Source organism: Labrus bergylta, chromosome 16 (genome assembly GCF_963930695.1).
Source record: "Labrus bergylta chromosome 16, fLabBer1.1, whole genome shotgun sequence".
Taxonomy (NCBI): domain Eukaryota; kingdom Metazoa; phylum Chordata; class Actinopteri; order Labriformes; family Labridae; genus Labrus; species Labrus bergylta.
The window spans coordinates 17,607,552-17,632,819 of NC_089210.1; the positions used below are offsets into that span (position 1 = coordinate 17,607,552).

The 25,268-nt window shown below is 42.6% G+C and overlaps 1 protein-coding gene across 1 annotated transcript in view; it reads left to right on the forward strand.

The window, feature by feature from the left end:
* The first annotated feature begins 1,412 nt into the window (after positions 1–1,412).
* The window catches only part of LOC109998790 (protein phosphatase 1 regulatory subunit 29), a 64,086-nt gene continuing 40,230 nt past the window's right edge, over positions 1,413–25,268 (forward strand). Inside the window, exons 1-2 of the mRNA XM_065964775.1 lie at positions 1,413–1,517; positions 23,642–23,861. The gene's annotated coding sequence lies outside the window, so the exon portion shown is untranslated. The remainder of the gene's footprint in view (positions 1,518–23,641; positions 23,862–25,268) is intronic.

Consider the following 25,268-nt stretch of genomic DNA (forward strand, 5'->3'; position numbering starts at 1 on the left):
GACTCGTCAGCTGAGAGTTTGTTGAAGTGAAATGAGACATTCAAAGATGCAGCAGTGTCCTTCTTTTACATCACTGAGACTACAGGGAGACACTGAGGACGACTATCTACGGGGAGCCTGAAGGGACAAAATAGCATGTGCTTTGAAAAATGTAATGATGCATACCTTAATTAATCGTGATTAACTGGTTGGATTGATATTTAGGGTCAACATTAAGCATCTGTTTTGCATGCCGTATCATTTCTCCTCCTATCTCCCCTTCTTAGTGTCTATAGGAAAGTCAAATTTTGCAAACGGTTTAACAGGTAAGATGGCGTCCATTGACTGTACCAATATATGCAAAGGTTCTACGTCATACCCCACACTTAGCAGCATTAAAAAAAAACAAATTTGCTAAGCATCATGCCAAGACAAGCCGGTGTGCTGTTCCTTAACACTGATAATGATAAATATCAATGAGAGTCTCGGTGCCTCATCAGTCTCTGGAGCAAACAGTCCTCCACTGGCAGAGAACAAAAGACAGAGAGGATGCGATGTGGTGCACACGTGTATCAGCATGTGAATGTGTGTGCTTACTTTGATGAGTGGAAAAAGACAAGGAGGCAACTTAAAGTGAGAACTGGGGGTTTAGGAAGAGTGTTAATTGAGTACGATCACACCTCCAACATGCTCCTTCATGTGAAACAGACAGAAGCAACCTGCTTGCCGCCCACACACTCGTGGGGGAACATCAGCGAGAGCTTTTTCAGCGCTGGATTCATTTTTTTTCCCACAGCTTGATTCACAAAGTGCTGGAGACTTAATCAAGAAAAAACCCCACCCCATCTTGCATTCTTCTTTAAAGTTGAATGTGTGGGCGGACAAAGTGGAACATAAACATAATACTGGTACAGAGCGGAGACATGAAGGTATAGGAAGCTGACAACTGAATGCCTAAATATCTGATTTAATTAGTCTTTAAATGAACCATCAAATAAATAGTTGCAGTGTGCAAATGCATGTGATGCTTCGACAGGGAAAATAGAATAATTAATGGTGAAAAATACCGTCTCCATCCAGTCTCCCCTCTGCTTTTATAGTAAAATTGTATATTTTTGCACGAGTGAATGTTTGTGTGTGTGTCCCTCCCTTCGCCCACTATTTTTGTCAGACAAAATAATTTATTCAACATTATGTAAATACTGTTTTCTCCACATTTTTGATGAAGGTGGGAGCTGCTACAAAGTGTGCCTGCAGGTATTTACTTCACTGAAAAAAGGAAGATAGCCGGAAAGGCAGATGCCCACTGCAGTTCAACTATACCACTCTATATGCAGAGGTCCTCTCTCTCTCTCTCTCTCTCTCTCTCTCTCTCTCTCTCAGTCTCTCTCTCTCTCTCCCTCCGTCTCTCTCTCTCTCTCAGTCATCCTCTCCCGCCGTGCAGCCGAGCCTGCGACGTTAGCAGCGGATGGGGAAAAAAAAAAATCTGTCTTCGCTTCACCAACAGGACGCATTATTTGGAAGGGAAATAAGTGAAGGTACTGTACCAAAATTCACCCTTCTATCTGAATATTAAAATGTATACATTTTAAATTGTACGTATCCTTGCGATGAAATGAAAAGGAAAAGACGCACGCGAGCTGAGCGAGCATGCACCTGCACCACAGACTCCAACGCGCTGCTGGGCTGAGTCCTCTTGGTGCAACAGAAGCCCATATGGTGGATTTTTACGAGGGCTTGAAACCTTGTTTTTCTGTTTTGGGGTTATGCTTTGCGTTGACAGTGATTTTGAGCAGACTTGTGATATTGCACAAGGATGTAACCCACGAGTAAGGAATACGATTTTGTTGCTGTGTATCTGTGTACATTTTCTCCGTTTTGCCACAGTTGTTTCTGCATACAACGAGGTGCTTTGTCTGCATGCTTGGGTTTAAACGCCGAAACAGATGTGATTAAAATCTGGTGGTTATAGATTTAAAGTGTCACATGAAGCCAGGCGAGTATTTATACTGGCTTCTGCGCGGTTAGGATAGACGGGCAAGAGTACGCGCCATGGACAGATGTGCGAGAAGGGATTTAGTATCGAGGGAGGAATCACGCAGGGGATAAAACTGGTGATGAATGCGCGCGTGTGTGTGTGTGTGTGTGTGTGTGTGCGCGCGCGCGCGCGCGCGTGTATTCTCGCTTGTGGTTTTGAGAGTGAATGGCCCAGCTTTCCAGCAGTGTTGTTGGCTACTCTCTGGCACGACGGGTGCAACACTTCACCTGCAATGAAGTGCCCGCTGCCTTTCCTGTGCTCGTGCTTGCTTGTGAGTCAGTGGGGGTAAGTGAGTGAGAGAGAGAGAGAGAGAGAGAGAGAGAGAGAGAGAGAGAGAGAGAGAGAGCCACAAGCAGCAACAGTGTTCGACTGCTGACCGAGCGATGGACCACACAGATTCCTTCGCCCACACGTTTTGGACTGCCAGGCACGAGATAAAACATACCAGCTGTTGAAATAAATAAATAAATAAAAAAAGTAAAAACTACTCATCATCACGTGGTTGCTTCCATTAATCAGTTATATCTGGATAGGGATTATGTGTCAATCTCTGTACTTGTTTCCTAAACGGCAGAGCACATTACATTCAGCGTTAGCAGTGTTTCAGCACCATGGACAGCGCCTGGTGCTGACCAAGCGTAAAACGGGCCATGTTGTGGAGACAGAACAGTTCTCCTGGGACATAATAAGTGTGTGTGTGCTTGAACGTGAGCTAAGACAGGGGTCATTTTCATGATCATTTAGGTGATAAGAACAGGATCAACATTTCGTTTAATCAAACTGTTGAATTTGAATGATGTTTCCTCTGATGACTAGTTTCCTATTGACCAGCAATGACTCACTGGACTCTGTGCCTCCTGTTGTGAGTTTAAACATTCATGTCTGTTTTTACTGTACGTAAGTCTGTGTGCTTACATCTCTATATAACGTATATAGGACAAAGGTCATGTATCAATCTAATAGTCAGTATCTGTATTTTGTGACTGGTTGGGTTGATATTGTGCCGGTGGTCCCCTTGGCATTGACTTTAGGTGGGGGGTTTGATGGTCACCGCCTCACCTGTTCCCGTCAGGCTTCTACTAATTGGTTCTGTCTACCTTGTTCTCAGAGGAATCAGCTAGTCCAATTCAGAGCACCTGGGCCTGTTGTTCTTAGGGCATAAAAGCCCAAACCCCAGTGTGGCTCTTCTCTCTCTCTCTCATGCCACGTGGACTCATCCCAACAGTCATGTACACATTCTTTCTTTGGTATATTTTTCTTCACAGCATCCCACACATTCACATTCACACTACTGACTTTACTGACAGACACACTCCATGATTTATCTTTCCACAAATTACTGTTATTTGCAAAGTTGAAGGAAACTCTTCTGCTTCAGCCACTCCACAAATGGAGGTCGGTGCTCTAAGAGAAGGACTAAAGACGTACAATAAATATATTTCAGTGAATACCTTTTTCAAGACTTGAACCTAAGAAAATACTGGAGCACATGTATCACATGGGCAAATTTACTAAAGGTGCAAAGGACTAACGTTTTGACGCAGTTAACTGGAGTGTCCTTCACAATATTTGTCATGGCCATTGGGCCAGGTTATGACAAATGTTTCCCCATGGTTTCTGCGACCCCACTAGCACCCCCTGGTGACCCCCCGGGAGGTTGCGACTCCCACTTTTAAAAAAAAAACCTGAGCCAGTGGATCGAAATGTTTAATGTTCACTGTACAAAGCCGCTCATTTCACTCCTGAAAGTGAAAAACCAACGCTTGAACGTTTGCAAACGAGCACAAGAAATGCCAAAGTTCAATTTCATAACGATGTCTCGTGTGAGTCATGCTGTGTTTGAGAAACACTACATGTCTGCAACGCAGTCCTCATGAATATAAATTACAACATGTGCCACTTGTTTCTAAGGATTGTAAATAGATTGATTGGAATCCAATATAGATGTCAAGAGAACGGCTGCAGTCAATTGATGCCGGTCTTAAACTAATGATGTGAATGTCAATAAGACAGCGTCGTTTCTTTAGTCACTGGCTGATCAATAGTTCATAAGCGCTCCATCAGGTTCTGCTCAAAATGACAGAGGGGGTCTATTTCTTTGCTTAGAAGGTGGAATCCCTTTTATGCAGTGTAGTAAATTTTGTTTCACTACAGTTCATAAGAAAACCCTCAACGTCCGCGTCTAAGCCTGTCCTCATTTACTATTGGCCACACCCACTTGAATTTACATCTGGCTATTCCCCCGTCTCCCTTTCTGATTTTACTCCCATCATTGGTTTCAGCACATTGCTTCATTCTCTCCACCCGCTCCATTCATTCATCCCATTGTGCTTATCTCCCTCAAACCATTTCCTCCTAATGTCGATGATTCCCGATGTTGCCCTGAGAGGAATGATGAGCAGTCTCGGATCAATTGCAATCACAGATCAGTGGTGTTCCAGGGAAAAAAAAGTGGAGAGGAGAGGCAGGCCTGGTAGATCTGAATAATGACCACCCACCTACCAAACCCGCTGCCTTGTTGCTATGTAATCTTCAGTTCATCAGTATACTATCGAACTACGTTAGCCATAACTCAGGGAATCCATAGCGCTGTCTGTTGTCTGCTCTGCCCTCAAGAGGTGATGGATGCTACACTGGAAAGAACCTGAAGTGTAATTTTCTTCCTGCTTGCTTCTCTCGTGTTGAAATCTCAGACATGCAAACGGATTCTGTGCGATTCACTTGGTGGATGAAATAAGAAAAAAAAAAAATCACAACGTCGCTGTTGAAATGCTGGATTACTGGAGCATCATAAAAGCAGCAAAGAAAAACACGAGGATTAATCATGGGGAAAGGCGGTTTGAAACACAATGCCACCCAAAAAAATACAATTCAGACATCTCTGTATGAAACAAAAATATTATATAAAAGCGAATAATCCATGTATGGTGATGTACTCTCAATAAACTCTCATTAAGGCTGATGGATGACTGAAATAACCGGGGTAGCTCAGACGAGCTGCAGCTTCCCTCTTCAAAGCTACAATCTTTGATGGGTTTTCTATCAATTGCCTCAGCCTCAGTTGTAAGAAAAAATGGACAGGAACTTGAATAGTTCATAATAACAAAGAGCCATCCGTGTCTTTGTATCTGCCTGACCTCGGTGCAAAGAGAGGCCAAGACACTTAGGGCGCTGTTGACATAATTAATTCACCTTGCACTTTGGATGCGGGTCAAACACATGAAGGGCCTGAGGTGTTGCGTCGCATGCAGTGATGTAATGCCTCAGCACATGTTCATCAGGGATTCTAAAACCTACTTCCATGCTTATATTTCTGCATGCTGACTATTTGGCAGCTCATACCTTTTTTTTTTTTTTTTTTTTAAATGTTGGCTTGATAAAATATGCAAATTGCATTAGTCATACAATAGTAATGTGCTGCGTGTGTGTCCCTGTTAGTTTGATGGTAACTGATGGACTCTAAACAACATGCTGTCTCTCTATCAACAGCTGCCTTTGTTGAATTGTTGCCATCAGGGCATCCACGATGATGATGATGAAATCCCACCTTTAAAGGCACAATCTGTGCTCCAAATGTAAACATTCACCTGTCTGGCATGGTTGTCTGGCCCTGATTTAAGGTGTTAGTTAAAGCTATTTCTACATGTTCATAGATGCCATATGACACATTTTATAATAATTATTACTATAACAAGATTTGCCTTCAAACAAAATAGAAAACAAGTGATTGTTGCCTGTTCGAGTAGGTTAAAGGAATGCTAACTATGGGACTTTCAGAGCAAATTTTTAGGTCAAAACCAATGCTCTCTTCAGACACATTTCCTTTATCCCTCAGCTCCACCCTAGTCCTGTCTCCACATTTCACAGCCCCTCCCTCCTTGTTTCCCCAGCAGGGTTCTGTAAGGCAGAGGCAGCGGCAGACAAGTGCTAAGAAACATCTGAAAAGCAATCAAATTTAAATTACGATATGCATCAATGCGGTTTTTGAATGTTTTTTTTTTGTTGTAAACATGGTGCTTGTCCTTCAGTTGTGCTCCTGCAACGACACTCTTTTATTAAGTCCCAACCTCTGAGTGGTCGGGCTGCTCACTTGTCTCACATGGTGGCGAGCGCTAACTGTTGGAGAGGGAGGAGTTCATGTGAAAAAACACGTGTGAAACATGTCTGAGCCCGTGAGTGAAACAAAAACAAGCTGAAAGAAGTTCCACCCCATCAGTGTGAACACAGACTGAGAAAAACAAAGCCAGAGGGAGTTCGACTTCACAATTTATTTACATATATTTTTCAATAGCTTTATAAATACTCAGAATGTTGCATATCATACATGTAAAGGTCTTTTTACATATGAAAAAATGTGTTGCTTAAATTTTGGTGATATGTTTTCTCCTAATCTTTTTCAATTGCTTATGTAATATAAACATAAATACATTTGGCTCTGATCATAAAAATGCAGATTGGCCCTTTAACCACCCTGATCCAGACATTAACGTCTTTAATGTTTTCTTAAGCTATATTCATCTTCTTGTCTTTTTCATGCCTACATGTCTATCTTAGGATAGCACAGGCTTAGATGTGACCAGAAAAATGAGGTCTCTGTACAATTCTGCATGAAAAGATGCAAATTTTAGTATCATGGCAACCTGAATGCAGTGCTGTTGTGTAGCGGCACACTGTGTGCTCGTATGCGTCTGATCCTAAGTGTATATGTCAGTGAATCGGTGTCAGCTCTTTGGCCCGAATTTAGCAATCTCAGATCATTGGCTTTCCTCCCTCCCTGGCCTTTCTTTCCCTGCCACGCCCTCCTAATCGATTGCAGTATCCATCAGGAAGGATTATGCACAGATCCTGAGAGGGATAACCCTCGGGAGACATTCACACTCGCTCACTCCTCCACATCACAATCTTGGCCGGGTGCACACTGTGCTTTCTTTGAGCCTACCAGCTGTTGCGGTTCGCTTTTCAATCAATACAACAGTCATGTTTCACAACAGCCGTCACTCCTTCACTGCCAGGAACCTGTGGGAGGTCCCGCTTGGGCAACAGACCGAGAGACATGGTAGACAAGAGATCCGTGATGAGGTTTTCAGAGAGGCTAAAGCAGCGACAGGTTGGAGACATTCTGATGCAGTTTAATTAGATTTACTTTAGTGGGCCGTGAAAGTGTTAAATGGGGACACTGCTGTTTTTACAGCAGCTCCACGGGAGGATTAGACGCGAAAGAAGAGAGAAGAAAGAGGCAGGGGAAAACAGGAGAAATCAGGGAAACAAATGTTGCAGAATAAAGAGGGTGAGGAGTTGGTGAACCACAAACTCTCATCACCATATTAAGCCCTCGAATGGCAGGTACTCTGGGAGGCCGATATGTTGGTGTCATACCTGTCAAACTTACTGTTACATAAATAGACAGAAGGGTAATAGAAAACCTTGTTGAACCCAATTAAACCAAGTGTTTTTAGCTCACTGCTGAGGTTCAAGTGCCACGCCACAGTGAGGAATGGACTCATCATGTGCTACCTCAATCCAGCATGAAGCCAACTGTACAAATCATGGTTCATCATAAATCAATCAATTAGAATAAATCACTGAATCAGTTAATTACTCTGGGAGATTTTATAAAGTAATCTTTGCAACCACATGATGATCCATGGAAAATAAGGTACCTAAAAGCTAACCGACTTCAGGGAATGAGTGGAATCCAAATGTTCAATGAACCCGCCTCTACGGTCTCTATGTAGAGGTCAATCAGCCGATGATATTGTATCGCTTCTCTCCCATTAATAGGTTCACAGCTCAGCGCTTTATGACTGTAATTGGAATGACAAAGTGGGGCAATACGAGCTGACATTGACAAAATGTTTGTGACGGGGAAAAGCTGTTGAGCAGAAAAGAGAAGGGTGCAGCGACGCATGTCTGTCTGAGGAGGGGAAGGTGCTGGTTCTCGCGAGGCGACATCCTGAAGCAGCGTGTGTGTCATCCTGTGTGTGTTTATTAGTGTGTGGACAGCCACCTCCTTCTTCAGTACAGAAAGACATATTGTGTTTTTGATTGTGCTCAGTGAAAATCGAGCTGATCTCTGCTGGCATTTGGTGAGAGTTGGGTACTGTGGGGCTGCACCCGACAGACGGAGTAAACTGTGAAAACTAAATCAATTTCAGTTAGGCAAGACCAGCAGGTGCATCTGTGTCCGTAGAGGAGATAAGACTATAACATTTAAAGGCACGCACTTGAGGCTATGAGAAAAAAACATTACATGATTATGCACATGTCAAATCCGCTGAAAAAAGGCAGATGGGGGCCGACGGGTAGCGATGGAGCTGGACACACTGCAAAAACTAGGACGACGATCTCTCACCGAGGGTCCAACTGGGACCGACCGCCGACGATCACCTTGGTGTGTCAGGGCCTTTACAGTCCAGACCGACACAGATTCACCTGCTGGTCTTGCCTAATCGTAATTTATTCTATCTAACAATCCACCTCAATGTCTTCCTGAAGATTCAGGCTCACAGTTTGCGCCGTCTGTGTCGAGTCGAGGCATCAAGTGTCTGAACAGTGTTTGGCCTCCACAATTAAATTAAGACTCAACAGTCTGCACCTCTGCAATTTAAAAATCAATTCTTGTTAATTATGTTGTAGTTTCCTTTAAATACACACATCTTTAATAAGCACAACAATAAGCAGCACGTGGAGCTTTGCACTGTGATCATAAAGTTCAGCCAAGTTCCTCTATGACATCACAAAGAAGGGAAACATGTATTCACTCCTCTGATCTTCAGTGAGTCCCAGGATTTTGGATGCTTTTTCGGCTTTAATAATCTCCCGAGGAAGAAAAAGATCATGACATGACTCACACAATATGCAGCTGTTACTGTTAGCGCTGCTATTTTTAAGGCTCTAACTGCAGTGTGTTTATTCACAATCTATCTGATCCTTTTTCAGCCCACTGTAACATGAAAATGTCTTAAAATAAATCACAATTTGAATATAAAAAGACAAGCAAAGCAGAGACAAACACGAGGGAATAAAGAGTTGTTTTAAGTAGATAATAAATATATTACCGCATATAGTCAGTATTCTCTCCTGAACGCTTAAAGAGGCAGCTGACTTAAAGATATAATATAAAGAATTTTATTACAACGTTTATACATCATTAATAAAAGTGGACTAAACCTATTTTATTTTTATTGCGTTCTTACATTACCTCAAATATTTCAAACTGTTATCAAAGCCAGAGAAATCCTTCATAATAACCAGAGGGACTGTTTGTCAACAGGCAAGGCAGGCAACCGCTTGGGGCCCCAGACCAGTAGGGGGGCCCCTAAGGGCTGACAAAATTTAAGCCACAGAAACCGCCAAAAATTTGCAAATTTTGCAAAGGCGGTAGGAAACCTCCCTATGGGGGAGGTGTTGCATGCATTATTGCTGTGAAAACCAAAGTTTGTCAATGAAAGTCAACAAAGGAAAATGTAGAGGAGTTATTCCGTCTGTAGGAGAGAAAATAAAAACAGGAAGTAAGGGCGAGTAAGCATTGGGGACAATGGCAGACATAATGGTGATAAATGCAGGTTGTAGGGCCCCCAAAATATGTCTTGCCTGGGGCCCCAACAGACTCTAGAATCGCCACTGATTATGTAGTTGTAACAGGACGTGTCTTGTTGTGACAGAGCCACCATGACATACACAACATGTTAATCGTTGCCAAGGAAACACTGGATGTTACGTTGAAGACCGCCAAATAAGGAAACATGAGCCGTACTGTTGCTGTATCTGCTGCTGTGATAAAAAAACCTCATGTAAATTATACTCTGTAAACATATTCTCTTCCTTAATTCGGTTTCAACCATTCGTCTTGACTACGGTCAACGTGGAGTTTGTTTCTATCGGGGGTGGGGGAAGCACTCCCATGATTCCCCGCCAACCTCGATGTCATGTTTTTCCCCCTGGCGGTGGAATTTACATATTGTGTGTTCAATCTGTAACTGAGTAAGAACTGAATCATGAACCCAAAGATTAGAATTGATTCATTAAAGACTCATAGGTATTACATCATTATTGGAATCAAATATGTCGACTAAGACATGCATTACCTTCTAAAGATTGATTAGGCTGAGTGGCATTGACCAAGATCTCACTGTATGGAAGCCCTGTACGATATGCATGAAACAGTTTCTCTCTCTGTGAGGGTGTATCTGTTGCGACAGTGTTTGTGTGTCTTGTGTGTGTGTGTGTGTGTGTGTTTACAGTATGTGTGTTAAGTAAGGACACCATCTGCCATCGTCTTTGCTCTGTGCCAATCCCCCACCCTTGTTAACCCACACCCATGCTCACAAACACACTAAATCCTTCAGTGTCTGAGTTTGATAAAGAAGACAAAAAAACGTTACTGTGAATATGTGCGTTTGTGTGTGTTTTCGGGACAAAGAGAGCGAGACAGAGAGAGACGGAGAGACAAGCAGGGAGAAGAGTGGGCGTGATACATCGAGCTCTTATAATTGTTGAAGGGTGATGAATAAAAAGCTTGAAGAATGAGCAGGAAAAAAAAAGAAAGTTGTTGTATTTCTGCTTGCAAAAAAGAGCCTGCGGCATTCCACATTCACATCAGACAGATGCTTAAATATTCACCCCATACATTCCCCTGCACACACACAGACACAATCAGACACACACACACACAAATGGAGAAATACAATTACGACACTTGCACACGCGTACAAAGTGGATTTTGGAATAATGCCTTGTTTTTTTAGAACTGCCCCAGATTCATTTGGCATCTGTGCTGCACACTCATCTCTCTCTAACTCTGTACTCTTCCTCTTACTCAGACACACTGACAATTTTACTTCTATCGCCCTGTTTTTTGTTTTCTAGACAGTCTCTCTTCTTCTTTCCTTCTTCTTCTCCATCTTTCCCTCGATCTCTCTCCCTCCCTCTGAGTACAGACTGTTGAGATCTGGGTATAAATATTTTAGCTTTGTCACCCACTCTGCATCTGCAGCTTCACAGAGAGACAGTATTCTCCCAGCATGTGTGTGTGTGTGTGCATACTTTGTGTGACCATGCGTGTGCTTGTCTGTACGTCTCTGCACAGTTTAGTCGGATGAGTATTCTCTTGAAACATCTGTTTGCATCCTGCCTGCAGAAGCTGAATGTTTCCATGTGCTGCTCTGAAACACGCGTCCACCATCAGCGTTTTATATCTATCCTAATGTGTTTTTGTCTTGTCTATGTACATCGAGCAGAGGGGATGTAATAGTAGTAGAGAAAGCCAAATGAAAAATGCACACCCTCCCAAATTTACCTCAGTAAGCAAACTTAATCACCCTAAAGCAAATTAATTAAAGAATATGATCCATGACGGCTGCTTTGAGTCATAAATCCGTGTGGAAGCTTAAACACTGCACTGAGGGTGATTATAGTCGTAGAAATGTTTGACAACTTTGGAAAGTTTTAATAGCTCCAATTAAATTATTTTTTATCACGACCCTGCATGCAGGGGGGGAATACAGCCTCGTTCTTTGTTGCAGCAGAAGTTGAGCACACTGAGCTTGTTTACTGAGTCACCCTGCATGACCCTACAGTGATGCACGTTAATAAGAGGGGCTGCTGTTAAAGTCATTAACAAAGTCTTGGCTGTGGTTACATTTAACTCCGCCTTTAGGATACGCTCAATGAGAAATCCTTCACATTTTAGTGCTCATTTGCTATCAAAGAATCTGCTCTTTGTAAGGTCTGTCTTTGAAGCAGACACACACAGAGACTCGTATGCAGGACAAACAAAGTCTAACAAACCCATATCAGAAACCTGCACCAATCATCGTCTAAAAACGAGACATGCCTGTGGAAACAGATACCAATTTCTCAGTGATTCCCCACTGAAGCCAGCAGTTAGTGTTAAAGGCTTTATATGCGATTTTTCACACTTAAATGTAGAAATCAAGTATATCCTCTGAAAATAACTCTGTGAGTCATGACTGTCTACAATGGGTGTAACACCCGAGTCCCACTGTCTGTGATGTTTTCAGAGTTTTTCGAGTCATATCTTCAGTTTGTTTACATCGGCGGGACGGCCGGCTAACTCCTCCCCTCACGTATAAAAGTTGTTTAATTGAGGGACTAGAGAAAAGAAGAATAACATACTGTACTCACTGCTTAACTGTGTTTCTAGATCACGCTCATTTCAGGTAAATTTACATGCAGCATAATAAAGATCGCTAGCATTAGCATGCTAACACAACAATGCAGCGCAAGTTGTTTTGGGCTCATGCTGGTGCACAAGGGCGACATCTGCTGGATCAAAAAATCACATATAAAGCCTTAAAACAGTGTCCAGCCTAGACTTCCTTTTCCATGCAAAGCCGTCATGTCTTGGTCCATCACATCCCCCCCGGTTAGTGCCTGTTCATCTGTTTTTAGTGATTCTCAGTTCAACAGCAGTTACCCGGCTCGCTTCAGCCGAGCTGAAAAAATAAAAAAACAATTTTCTTGTGATCTACTTGCAAATAACAGGTCTCACAGTTTGTGAAGTGAAATGCAAATCTTTGTCAGGTCTCGTCCTGAAGAGAGGAAGAAAAATATACTGTATAAAAATGTTTGTTGAATGGTGCTGGGGTCGATGATTTGGGAGCAGAAATGTTTGAACCTCGATTTGATTGTTGATTTGATGCAAGCTGCACTTTCATGCAGATATCCGTTTATTAAGGTAAATAATTCACAGTCAGAACACCACCGATGGGAGCAGGTAATGCAGATTGCGACACGCCTGCCTTGGCTCTCCAGTCCAGATTTGTTACTCTTCGCACAAGCCAAAGCCTGCTGATACGTGATTGGCTAATACAGCTTGGAATACAGTCACCTGTGTGACAGTGGAAATCCAATTGCAACATAAGACAGTACTATCTCAAATCTCTCTGCAACAGCTTTACACATTTCCTTCCACTCTGTTTTTCTTTTTTGTACAATCCATATTTATAACGTTGAACACTGCTGAGTCACTTACTCACAAAGCTCGTTCGGTTGTGATGTAAAAAAGAATCATTTTTGGAAGAGAGATAAAAATAAATGCAAAAAAAAAGAAAGTCATGGAATCCCCCTTAGAAAGCGTTTTTTTTCTTTCTTTCTAAACTACTGTATCACGAAAAGTCTATTCTTCTTTCTCTCTCTTTTTTTATTATTCCACTCAGTTTGTCTTCCCAATTCAATACAGATTTTGCCTTGCATGCAGGTCATGTATTATGGAGGGTTGAGAGATTCAGTGTGAGTGGTGGAGACGGGAGAAAAACTGAAAAATGAATACTCACGCAGGCTGACTGGAGAAGCTTTGCTGTTGGGGGGGGGGGGGGGGGTAGTGATGAAGGAATGACTGAATTGTGAGCAGTACTGTAGTGAATAAAAGTGAGATGCTTTCTACTGCTGACCCCGACAGAGCGACAGGTGTTTGGAGCGCAGTGAAATTAAACTTTATTCCCGGAGGATTAGAGATTAGGAGCACGTCTAAACCTGCAGCATGCAGACACACATCTGCACTCAGGAGATGCTTTTGCGAGAGTCCTCACCAAAACCAAGAAAATGGATCACATCAGTCCAGTTCTGAGGTCTTTACACCGGCTCCCAGTCTGTCAGAGAATAGATTTTAAAATCCTGCTACTGATTTATAAAGCGCTTAATGGTTTAGGGCCAAAATACATTAATGACCTCCTGATTAATTACAAACCATCCAGACCGCTCAGGTCGTCTGGGACAGGTCTGCTCTCTGTCCCCAGAGTCAGAACCAAACATGGAGAAGCAGCGTTCAGTTTCTATGCTCCCTATATCTGGAACAAACTCCAAGAAAACTGCAGGTCTGCTGAAATTCTCAGCTCTTCTAAATTGAAGCTGAAGACACACCTGTCTACAGCTGCCTTTAATTAAACAACTTTAATAAGATTTTAAACTTTAACTCTGCACTGTAACTTTGAACTGTTTTTTATATTTTTACTTCAATTAATCTAATTTTAATTATTTTTATTTGAACATATATTTCAGTGATTTTAAAATGTTCTATTTTAATGTTTCTTTTCTTTCCTCTCATGATGCCTTTAGATGTCTTGTGTGAAGCGCTTTGAATTGCCTTGTTGTTGAAATGTGCTCTATAAAAAAACGTGCCTTTTAGTACACACAGTGATTTTTTTTTACTACACTCTGACTAAACCTTGACATTCGGTATATGTGTATGTAAACCTTTTTTTTTTTAAGTTGCTGTTTTGCCTGTTGAGTTTTCTCCAGATTCTCTGTGAAGCTCGGTGAATTCTCCAGGCTGAGAGTCTGGAGTCACGGAGGCTAAAATGCAGAAATAAACTGTTGAAGGAAATCGATAGTCAAACTGATGCCACCTCTCCCCTCGCTCAATAATCAAATTGATCGCTGCACATCTTCTGTAAACACCGGCCAAGGGAATATCATTTGTTGTACTTTTTATTTTATTTTTTACTGTTAAAACTTGTTTTTACTGCAGTTTCTCTGGTGAGGTCCCTGCAGAGCTGAATCACACGGCATGCTGAGGGCCCCAAACACCAACACACGCTTTAAAATGTGCAAAAAGAACCGTCCTGAATGCACGCTGTAGTGTACGCAGAAACACAGTGACATGCACATGCACACACACACACACACACACACACACTGTCTACTCTCGTCTTTGCAGCTCCAGGGGTTCAAATGATTTCACAAACGCTCTCACTTAATCCACCAGCCGGGCGACAGAAGCTCAGACAGGTGAGAGTGTGAGTGTGTGTGTGTGTGTGTGTGTGTGTGTGTGTGTGTGTGTGTGTGTGTGTGTGTGTGTGTGTGTGTGTAGGTGGTTTGTGATCAAAGTGACCACACATTTTGATTTGGAACTAAAAGGTTGCTCTCGTTAGCTTTCTGCAGCGTCATTGTTAGCGGCTGACATTTAAAGGAAGTTAACTGGAATGTGAATGTGAAATAGTTGATGGACTCTCACAGTTGGAGAGGAAATGTTCAGAAGCATAAATGTGTGGTTTTTTTAATTTAATTTTACAGCCTTTTAACAGAGTTATTAAATTCTGGTTGTTCGTGTTTTGTCTTCTCAAACAACCTGATGAGGACAAAAAGCATTTAACGGCCTTTCTATAAAACCTCGTGGTGTAATATATCACAACCTCCATGCTAGTGGATGACAAACTTCTGAAATATCAGCAATCAGCTAGAAATAAGCCCCTCCTCTTTGTGTGGTGGATAGCTCTCTTTTTTTGGTAGTGTCCTGTGAGAGTGTGTGTGGTTGTGTCTATTTCTCAGGTAGCGTGCAAATCATCCACCCGTGTGGAGTAGCACCTGGGAGGTCTAGTTGGTGCGCATCTGAGCAACCAATCAGAGAGGAGCAGCCCCGACATGACAGCTTAAGAAGTCTGCCGGTGCAGCAGTCAGGAGTTACAGTGCCTCTTAGAGTGTTTGTAGAGATTGTTTAAGACAGAGGTACTCGTTTAGACCGAGGCTGGGCCAGGTAGTAGTATTGTTGTATTGATTTTGGGGCACATTTACATTCACTAATAGATAGTTCCTTGGTTTAATCCCTACACAAGCCAGGTCGTAACATAAATGGGGTCTCGTCGTCGATATTTTATTTTTTAGGAAAACGCTACCGACTCTATCTTTAGAGTAAAACTATAACTCTTCCATTATGTCTCACACAGGTAACCATATTTAGTCTTTGAACAATATCTGACCCAGATTAGACCTTCTGGGTGTTTTGTTTAATGTGTTCAAAGAAGAAAAAAAGACATCATCTAAACGATTTTCTGACAGCTTCCCGATCAGAGAGAGATTTGCCTCGAGAGAGACAGAGAGAGAGAGAGAGAGAGAGAGAGAGAGAGAGAGAGAGAGAGAGAGGGGAGAGAGAGGGGAGAGAGATGGGGGGGAGGCTGATCAAAGTCCTCTTTCTCCCCAGAGTATGGCAACACCAGCACTGAGTCCAAAAAAACCCAAATCCTTCCTCCAAAGGTTTGGTTAAAACATAGGCTCGCATTGTGGCTGCTGGCAAGCGGGAAAAAGCTTTGGTTTTCTGTTCAGAGGCGAAGCTGACGACATGAATGCTTACTGCTCATTTATGCAGCTAGTCACTGAGGAGGGCCCAAGATGAAAGTGAAAAATTCAGCTCGGGTGCTGAAAGGACTCATTTGCTTCATGAATGTAAACATGCCACCATCAACACACCGAAAAAATGCTTGAGTGTCAAAGAGAGACAAAAGCAAAGGGCTGACAGGGACGTCTCTGAGGGGAAAATACTTAATGTATGCCAGAGGGATGAGTCATGTGTGTGTGTGTGTGTGTGTGTGTGTGTGTGTGTGTGTGTGTGTGTGTGAATGTCCAAGGCACTGCTGCCCACTTTCGGAGGCGGAGTAATGGCCTTGATATACCTCAGACATCTTCCAGAATACATTAACATTCACATAGACACTCACTTATACACAAATACACACACACCTTAAAGATTTCATCATGAATCAGACTGATGATTCAGCAGAACACCTCGAGGAAGGACAGCTCTAAACACATACAGTAAACACACACACACACACACACACAAACAAACACACACACACAGGAGTCTTAAAAGACAAACGTGAACAGCCTTTTTAAACGTCAGGACTGTCGTGTTCTTTAAAGCCGATGCACCTCTCTCTCTCTCTCTCTCTCTCTCTCTCCCTCTCTCTCTGCCCCTCTCTCCCTCTTTCTTTCTCTCTCTCCCTCTCTCTCTCTCCCTCTCTCTCTGCCCCTCTCTTTCTCTCTCTCTCACCCTCTCTTTCTGTTTGTCTCTCTCTCCCTCCCTCCCTCCCTTTCTTGCCGTCCCTCACTCTCGCCGTCTCCCACGCCCGGAGCTCTGCAGTCAGGAGCCTTGATGGCAGATTTTTTTGCCTGGCAGTACGAAGGACAAATGTGCCTTGAAGGAAAGACAGAAAGACAGATGGACGAGCGATGGAGACGGACGGTGTTCATTGGAAGCTCAATTTCAGTCCTCCCTCCTGTGTTGATGTGTTTAATTTACACGCCCACTACTTCAAAACTATAATGAAATAGCGAAACGTCTTTAGAGGTTAGCTAATGAAACAGTGTTGCCTGTGGTTTTTTTGTGATGTTGCGGTTCCTTGAAACACTGATCTTGTGTTGACGGGCCATGCAGACAGCTTTTTAGTTTTTTTATTTTAGTTTAGATTGTCTTAACATCTGTACGAGCGTCAGGCGAGTGAGACAGAAAGTTCACCAAAAATGTCTCGTTCATACTTGATTAAACCTTCTGCGTCATTATCTTAACCCACAGAGGCACATTTAACAGATGAGGTCTCTTTCTCACTGTGAGCTCTGTCGGCCCACCCGCCCCCTCTGACATGACACTGCCTTTGTTCCTGACTCACACACCTGCTCTCCTCAGACTGTTAAACCACTGAAGCCTCAGTCTCCTGCTCTCCAGGGTTTTTAAAGATGTTTTTGAAGCGTTTATGATTAAAAAGTATTGGGTATTTTATTGCTTCAAATAGCTGTTTTTTGTGGGGGGTTTTTTTTACGCCATTTTGCCTTCCTTAGGTTGGCGGCTGAAGAGAGAGAGGACATGTTGAGAAGAGAGAGTGAGGGATGACATGCAGCAAAAGGTCAAAGTCGGATTTGAACCTACAGCCAATGCAGGGAGGACTATAACCTCTGTACTTTGGGCGAGCAACATGACCGCTAGGCTATCGGCGTACCCTCAAACTGTCTTTTTTAATGACTGATGATTTGCAAGGTGTGTTAAGAATGAGCTTGTATATTTCTTTTCTAGTCTTCTGACTACTCAAAGTGCTTTTACACCGCAGGTCACACCTACACATTCACACGCTGATGACAGAGGCTGCTGTGTAAAGTGAAAATCAAAAGTAACCAAACCCATTTGTACACATTCACACACCACTGACAAAGCAGAGGGAGCAACTTGGGGTAAAGTGTCTTGCCCATGCACACATCGGACATGTGGCTGCAGGAGCTGGAGATCGAACTCCCGATCTTCCAGTAAAGGGAAATGACCGACTCTACCAATGGAGCCACAGCCACCCCACCAAAAGAAAATGAAAAAAACAACGCACATTCTGCGTCCTTCTCTGATTCTGACTCAGGCAACGCAATCCAACTTTTTAGGGTTTCTTAACGCTGACTGTGAAATGTGCCGTTGTTGTGTGCAGAGTGAGGCAGATGTCAATCAAACGAGATTAACCACGCCCACACAGTCTGGAGAAGCAGTAGGTCAAGATCTTTTTTGATTTCTTATAGGGATGAATGTTTAATTTAGACTTTCGGTGGTGCCTGAGGGAGGTGATTATAATAAAGACGATTTTACTATTTAAAAAAAGAAATATTCAGAGACTTAAGGTTTCGATCATTGCGTGCAATAAGACAACGGATGCTTCAGATATGCATGATTCAATCTTGAGTTGGTTTCTCTCGCGTTGATGATCTCACAAAAGACCGTGAGGCATCCTAATTTGAAGTTTGCGTAATCAAATTACAAATGGGAATTGTCCAGATGTCCACTATGCAACCGACTGATTTAGTTATTTATTCATGTGTTCAGGAGATTTCCTCTGACAATATTTGCTTATTGAGAACAAATAAAAAGTACATTTGTACGCAGCCAAGTGATAGCAAGCCTTTCAAACAAAATTAGGTTTCTTTCATTGCTCTTCCAACGCACCGACACATCACACACACACACACACACAAAGTGATCACAAGCTAGCGTCATGTAGGCTTTGTATCAAGCTAATTAAGAAATGTTTGCACGCTTAGATACAGATGGAGGGGTCATGACTTTCTCATGCTCAAGAAATCACTTTTCTGAAATTAGAAACTCGAGAGCAGTGGAGCAGAAGAAGATATAAGAGTCTTGAAGTAAAGAACTGGAAGAAGATTACTCACAGGATTCTGACGACGCCGATGCAAAGACATTTTTTTACACGCCCAAGGCTGAAACCGTCGATGTTATGCAAAAGCAAAAGGCTCCTCACTGTTAACTTCTGATGATTGTTCACTTATCCAGGCACGTTTGCACTCTTGACACCAGTGTTGCTTATAATAATTTATCCTAATGAGTGCTATAGACCTGTCAACGGGGAATAACGCTATCATTGGAAGTCATGCAGCATCAGACTAGAGGTAATAGCAGTTGCTTAAAGCCATTTAAGATTTGAACTGATCATCATACATGGTGCCGTTTTCATCCCCTCTAATTACTTTCTTCTTCATGCCTCTCACTCTAATTATAAACCATAATGTGAGGAGGAAGCAGGAGTATGCAGAAGACTTCTTTGTTGGCTGCAGGAGTGAGGAGAATGTGGAGTTTACAGACAGAGATGTCGCCACACGGAGCCAGAAAGAGCAGGGTGGATTTAAGAATCGGTCTTGAACTTTTGACTTCAACAGACCCTCCAAAACCTGCAGGCTGGAGATACACCCCCACCTCCCACATGGCTCGGGTTACACTTTACACAATGCATGAAAATAAAGTTGCAAACACAAGATGTTTTACTGAGTAACTATCAACTTCTGTTGAACAACACGTGGAAGTGAAGCTCCAAGGCAATCAGAAAATCAAGTGAAATTTCTGCATTTACTGTAAGAGACCTGCATGTTCACTAACCCCCAATTCTCACATACTCTGTGCACACTGCGGTCCGTCAGCGCCGCACACTACGCCATAGTTCGCTGCCACTCTAGACAATTGTGTTCACGCAGCGGGCGCCGCGGTCCGTCTCCAGCGCCGCTACGCTCTGCTCCCTTTCAGATACGCTGCGAGTCTATTTTTCGACAGATTGCGCTGCAGGCTCACGTCAAGCTGGACGGAATATGACAACCCGGACAGGAAGTCAGACAAGGAAACGCACAGAGCATCCGGTCAATTTCAAAATAAAACACAATAGTCACCAGAGGGAGCTCTTAAATCTTCTGGCATCACTTGAAGTGAACTATCCCGCTGTCCATTCTTTATACACTTTTAGTAGTTTTGTCCCGAAAAGTTAACGACTGAATATTTAATGTGAATGATGCTTTGAATAATTTGTGCTGCAAATAGGGATGAAAGTTGAGACTATTTTCACTTCCTCTGCACTGTAATCTTTTCTGACAGGAAGCTTCAACCTGCAGAAAAAATAACTGCGGCTTTAAATTCAGGAACGCATACAAAGACGGAGCCGCTCACCCACACACACCTGAGATTCTGTAAGTCATTTGTGTAATCCACCCATGGACCCATGAGAAGGGGCTGGAGCTATAAAAACGCTGACTGCTCCGTGCTATGAGTAAGGCTTCTGTTTTAATGTGAGTGAACAGATGAAAAAAACGACTGATTCATTTCCAGCCCGCTCATTGTGTCAGCAGCTGCTTCTCTTTGATGTGATTATGAGTGGGAGGGAGAGGGAGAGAGAATCAGAGGAGGAGAGATACAGTGAACATATGCAGCGGGAGATAAATAAGATGAAAGGATATTAACACCTTTTGTGAATTGTTGCGGCAGGTGTCCACTCTGAAAAAAATGTATGCAAATATGGCAGACGAGCTCCCTGTCCCGTTAGGGCCGCGTCCTCCAACTAAAGATGTTAAAGTGATGGAATCATGTTTGAGTTAGATTCAAAATTGATGTGACTTGTGTCTGGAGCATTTTACTATCATAAAGACACTCTGGAAGCTGAGACAGAACACCGCGTCCATCTATAATTGAGAATACTGTCGAGACTAGAAAGAGAAAAAACATTATTGCCCGACGAGGGAGTAACATATGATATCGTTCTTTTTTGTTTCAAGTACAGGCAAATTATTTTGGGATCTTATCTCGACCCACTAACCTGGATATTATCATTTGATTTGTCTCGAGCCGGCCATCTCTCTGCATGAAAAATAGACGCAGCAATTCTGGTAAAGCCTCGGGCCATGAATAAAATAACGATGACAAAAGAAGGGCAACATTATAAAGTTCCTTCTTTGCAATGGGACTGTGGCAAAGACAGAACTGTGGGAAACATAACAGAAGCTGCATCAGTAGTGTTGAGAAGTAGGTCCTGCTTATGTCACATGTAGTCACACAATCAAAAGGGTTAAAACCCTTTTTGAGGAGGAGATGAAAGATGCGTTTATAAAAAGGACATTGTGTCCAAAGTGGGTCAAAGATTATTCTTTTTTTCTCAGGGTTGCAACGTGCTCTGTAAAATCTGGCAGTTTCAGAACAGATTACTCAGCTTCAGCTGGAAATCGCTGCCTCGACATGAAAGGTCAGAGGCTTTCACCCAAAACATTAGAATTCATCCTTCAGGGCCCCGTTCGTATCCAAGGCGCATTTAAGGGGAAATCAGGCCATAAGTTTCTGACATCTTGTGTGGAAGAGGTGACAATTTGACCCGAGAGAATCCCCGGAGGAAAAAACTTCAGGAGTTTCCGAGATGGAAATCGGTTCGAGCAGGAACGTACATTTGGGTGATGTTTCTACAGAGCTCATTTGACGGCGCTTGTGTCGTCCTTGAGGATGAAAACTACCCGGGAAATCGTTTTGGACCCCTCTACCAAAAACACCTCCTTAGGCATAGCATAAAAAAAACACACATTTTCAGGGATAATAAAGCCTTTTTGGGGTATAAACTTATAAACATAAAGATTTTCATGAGGAAGTCAAGGGAAAAACAAGTAAGCTGGAGCAGGCCTCCTTTTTTTTTATCATCAGGGATTTTATAAAGCTTTACTGAGCAGTGAATAACACTTGAACAAGTATGTTTTCAATGAGATCTGTATTTGCAATTGTGCTTTTTTTAGTCTTGAATTTTTTTTGAGAGAGCACTCAGGGGAGACACTCTTAATCTGTTTCAGCAGCCAGCTTGTAACCCTGTGTTGTTGTTTCCACAGTGTAGGCCCATGTGTTAGCTTAATGTCTGCAGGGTGTATGCAATACACGCTCTCAGTGTGCACTCATGTCACTTGCAGGTTTGTTTTTTGAGTGAGAGTGAGAGCTCGTGTGTGTGCGTGTTGTCTTGAGGCGCGTGTCTTTCTAACGTGCAGACGCCTACTTACCGTGCCTGGCCGTGATCAAGTGTAATGCAGCATCCTTTCTCTACTGAACCTCTAAAAGGAGGAGCAGGATCAGCCTAGTAATACTGCAGGAAATAAGATGTCACGCTCGGCTCACTTCAGGGCAGCCGGCCGGGCGCTCCCTAACTGATTTTAGACTGTGTGGGTATGTCTGTGGGAGACAGAAAGAGAGAGATAGAGAGAGAGAGAGAGAGGAGGGAGGCATGAATGTCAAGTTTCTCTGACAGATATTGTCTCAGAATATTCATAGATTGACAGTGTGACGTGTGCTGATGGTCCGAGGTGTGCTGTGACAGGTGTCCTGCTCTGTGACTGAAACAGGCAGACATGTAGCGTCTCGCTATACGGTGCTCCGCTTACACATGTCTGTCACCTCACACCCTTTCTGATGCATCAGCGGCCATTACTGTTATATCACGATCTCCTGCAAAGATAATTCATTTAAAGATAAAAGTTGCTCATTTTATCCCGCATACACTATTTGTTATATTTCTAAAAAACGGTCAATGCACTCTGAAAAGACTCCGACCTATCATAGCCCTAGCATACCTCCGGATGGAAAGCACCAATCAAATGCCTCCCTGTACGTACTCAATCCTTGTGGTGCACCAGCCGGCATTCAAAGCGCTTTACTGCAGCTGGAGGTGTTCCTCGTCTACTGGAGGATAGCAGAGAAAAGGTCAGCTCAAACAGCCGCTCGCTCAGAAGCAGAGAAGGCTGCGACGAGAAAAGAGTCGAGATGAAGCACACCAGAGGAAACGTTCACAAAGCTTTCAGCCAGGGCGACAACTGAGGGAGTATAGAAGGGTCTGAAAAGTGACGCCATGGTTGTCGTCTTTCTGTTGCCTTGTTTGTTTTTTTGATACATTCAGTTTGATGATGTTAAGGGCGTTTTTTTATACCGCTGAATGAGGCATGAGGTCACAGAGTTGAGTAAAGTTAAAAGTGATGCTCTGAGGTCCTCTCTCTGCTCCGCCCCAACAAGAGGGCGTTAGATGATAAGATACTCGTACCTGTCATGGTTTCGTTTCACTTGAAATTCTTGATGCAGAGAAATTTAGTTTTCTAAAACCTCTCTCTCCTTTGCTCTTCCTTTCTCACCTTAAGACTCTCCCCTCCCCCATATTGCCACTCTTTTTTTTTTTCTTCTGAAAGCCCGTAGCCGAGTGAAGCATTATCAGCTGCTGTTTTCTTACTCCTCTATAGAAGAATTATATTTCAAACACTAAATGTAATATTTTATTCTGCGGACAACGAGCAACATTTTAACATCTTATTTCCAAGGTTGACTTTTGTTTGAAAGAAATTATTTTACACAAAGGCATGTAGTGAATAAATTACATGGCAGCTAACGACTGCTGGTAAAAATTGCTTTAAGCTTTTTGCTGGACATGATATTACACACTTACATTCCTTATACATGAATTATAAAAATGAAATGGTAACTCTTTCATCGCTTGCAAAATAACTCAATTCTTTGATGTTTTCTTTACTTAATCGCCTCTTTGTGTCATTTTTCTATGTTTTCATCTCCAGGCCCCCTGACACTGGAACATCGGAGGTCCTTTTGCGAGTCCAATAAAAGCAAAACAACGGTTTCAGGACGCAACCTCAACTGACCTTGGAAACACGTACATTGACAACAGAATCCTAAAACAAGGATACAAGCAGAGAGGTCATACGAGAGCAAGGAGCTCTTTGGTGTCTGGATAAAGACAGCGGAGAAGTGTGACCTGGACACAGCGAGAGGAAGCAGGTAGGAGATAATGCCTCCTGATTATGACTGATCATTTCTAACCAGAGTTTAAGTTATCAGTTCACAACATTCAGGTGATTCTGGATGTTTTCTACAAACAAAGCACATACCTGCAGCACAATCTGACACGAGCTACCGGCTGGGTACATGAGCTCTTACAAAACCTGCAGTCATCTTGCACTTGTGTATAATTGCATGTGTGTGTGTCATGTGTGTTAACTTTCATTGTGAGACTTGAGGCACAGAGTTTAGCGCTGCACTGAAAGCATCAGTTAGTGTCTCCACAGGCGTGCATTACGCCGTCTTCCCGGCTTTTATTGCACTGATTTAACTGGCAACACTGTCATTAGTGCTGACAGAGCTTCACTTTACCACAGCTATTATATTCTGTTTGTGTGTGCATGTGTGAGTGTGCAGTGTGTCAGCCACAGATAAAGCAAAAGAAGTAATTGTTGTAATTATTTCATCTCAGTTCTCGTGCTGCCTACTGAGCAGCGTTTTAAAAAAAAAACAACAAGAAAACAGCTGCTCTTATAGAAGATCGAGTGCAGAGTTAACGCGTATACTTAAATGTGCATGAAATGAAGTTTCAGCTCCGGTTTGTTGTTTGTTTTATGTTCACTATTTTTGTCAGGAACACACAATAGCGTCACACAAATGGATGAAACGCAGGAAGGGAAGAACCTGAAGGTGAGCACACAAAGAGATGTGATTAAAAAATAGGAAGAGAAGCCTGGACACAGAAAATGAAAAGTTCGATCAAGGTGAACGTACCTTTCTTTTTCATATATTGCATAATTTTGTTATCGTCAATAGCAACTGGATCTCATGTTCCATCATCACGGACACATAATTACAGTTTAGTATTAAATACTGTCACCTACACTTTGTCAGTATAGGGTTGTCACTCAAAACTTTTAAACAATAAATGGAGATAAAGAAACAGACTCGGCACGGTACCAGAGTACGGTACGTTTGTGTTGACACTGATCAAATTAACTGGAATTTGGGGTCAAGCGTAATCGGATCTGGGCATGGGTTCATAGCATGAAACCACCCTTAGACAGTGTTCAGGTTTCTGCCCGCAATTTTTTATTGATATCTCCCTTTGCTCCTTACCGGCTTGTACTTTTTTGATACAGTTATTTACTAAAGCAGGTGCAGTTAAAGGACAATAAATCCCCACAGACAGCTACAGGACAGAGACTTTTAAGAGAACACCAAGAAAGAAGTGAAAAAAGCATTTCAATTAAAAGTGCTTCATGCTGGTTAAACTACAGTATGTGTTGCAGAACCTTTAAAAAGTGCGTCACACTGCTTTAAGTGTGGGAGTTGTGTGGGTGCATGCATGCATACACATGCAGAACATGAAGAAATCTGAGTAAAAATTTGATGGTTCATGTGTAA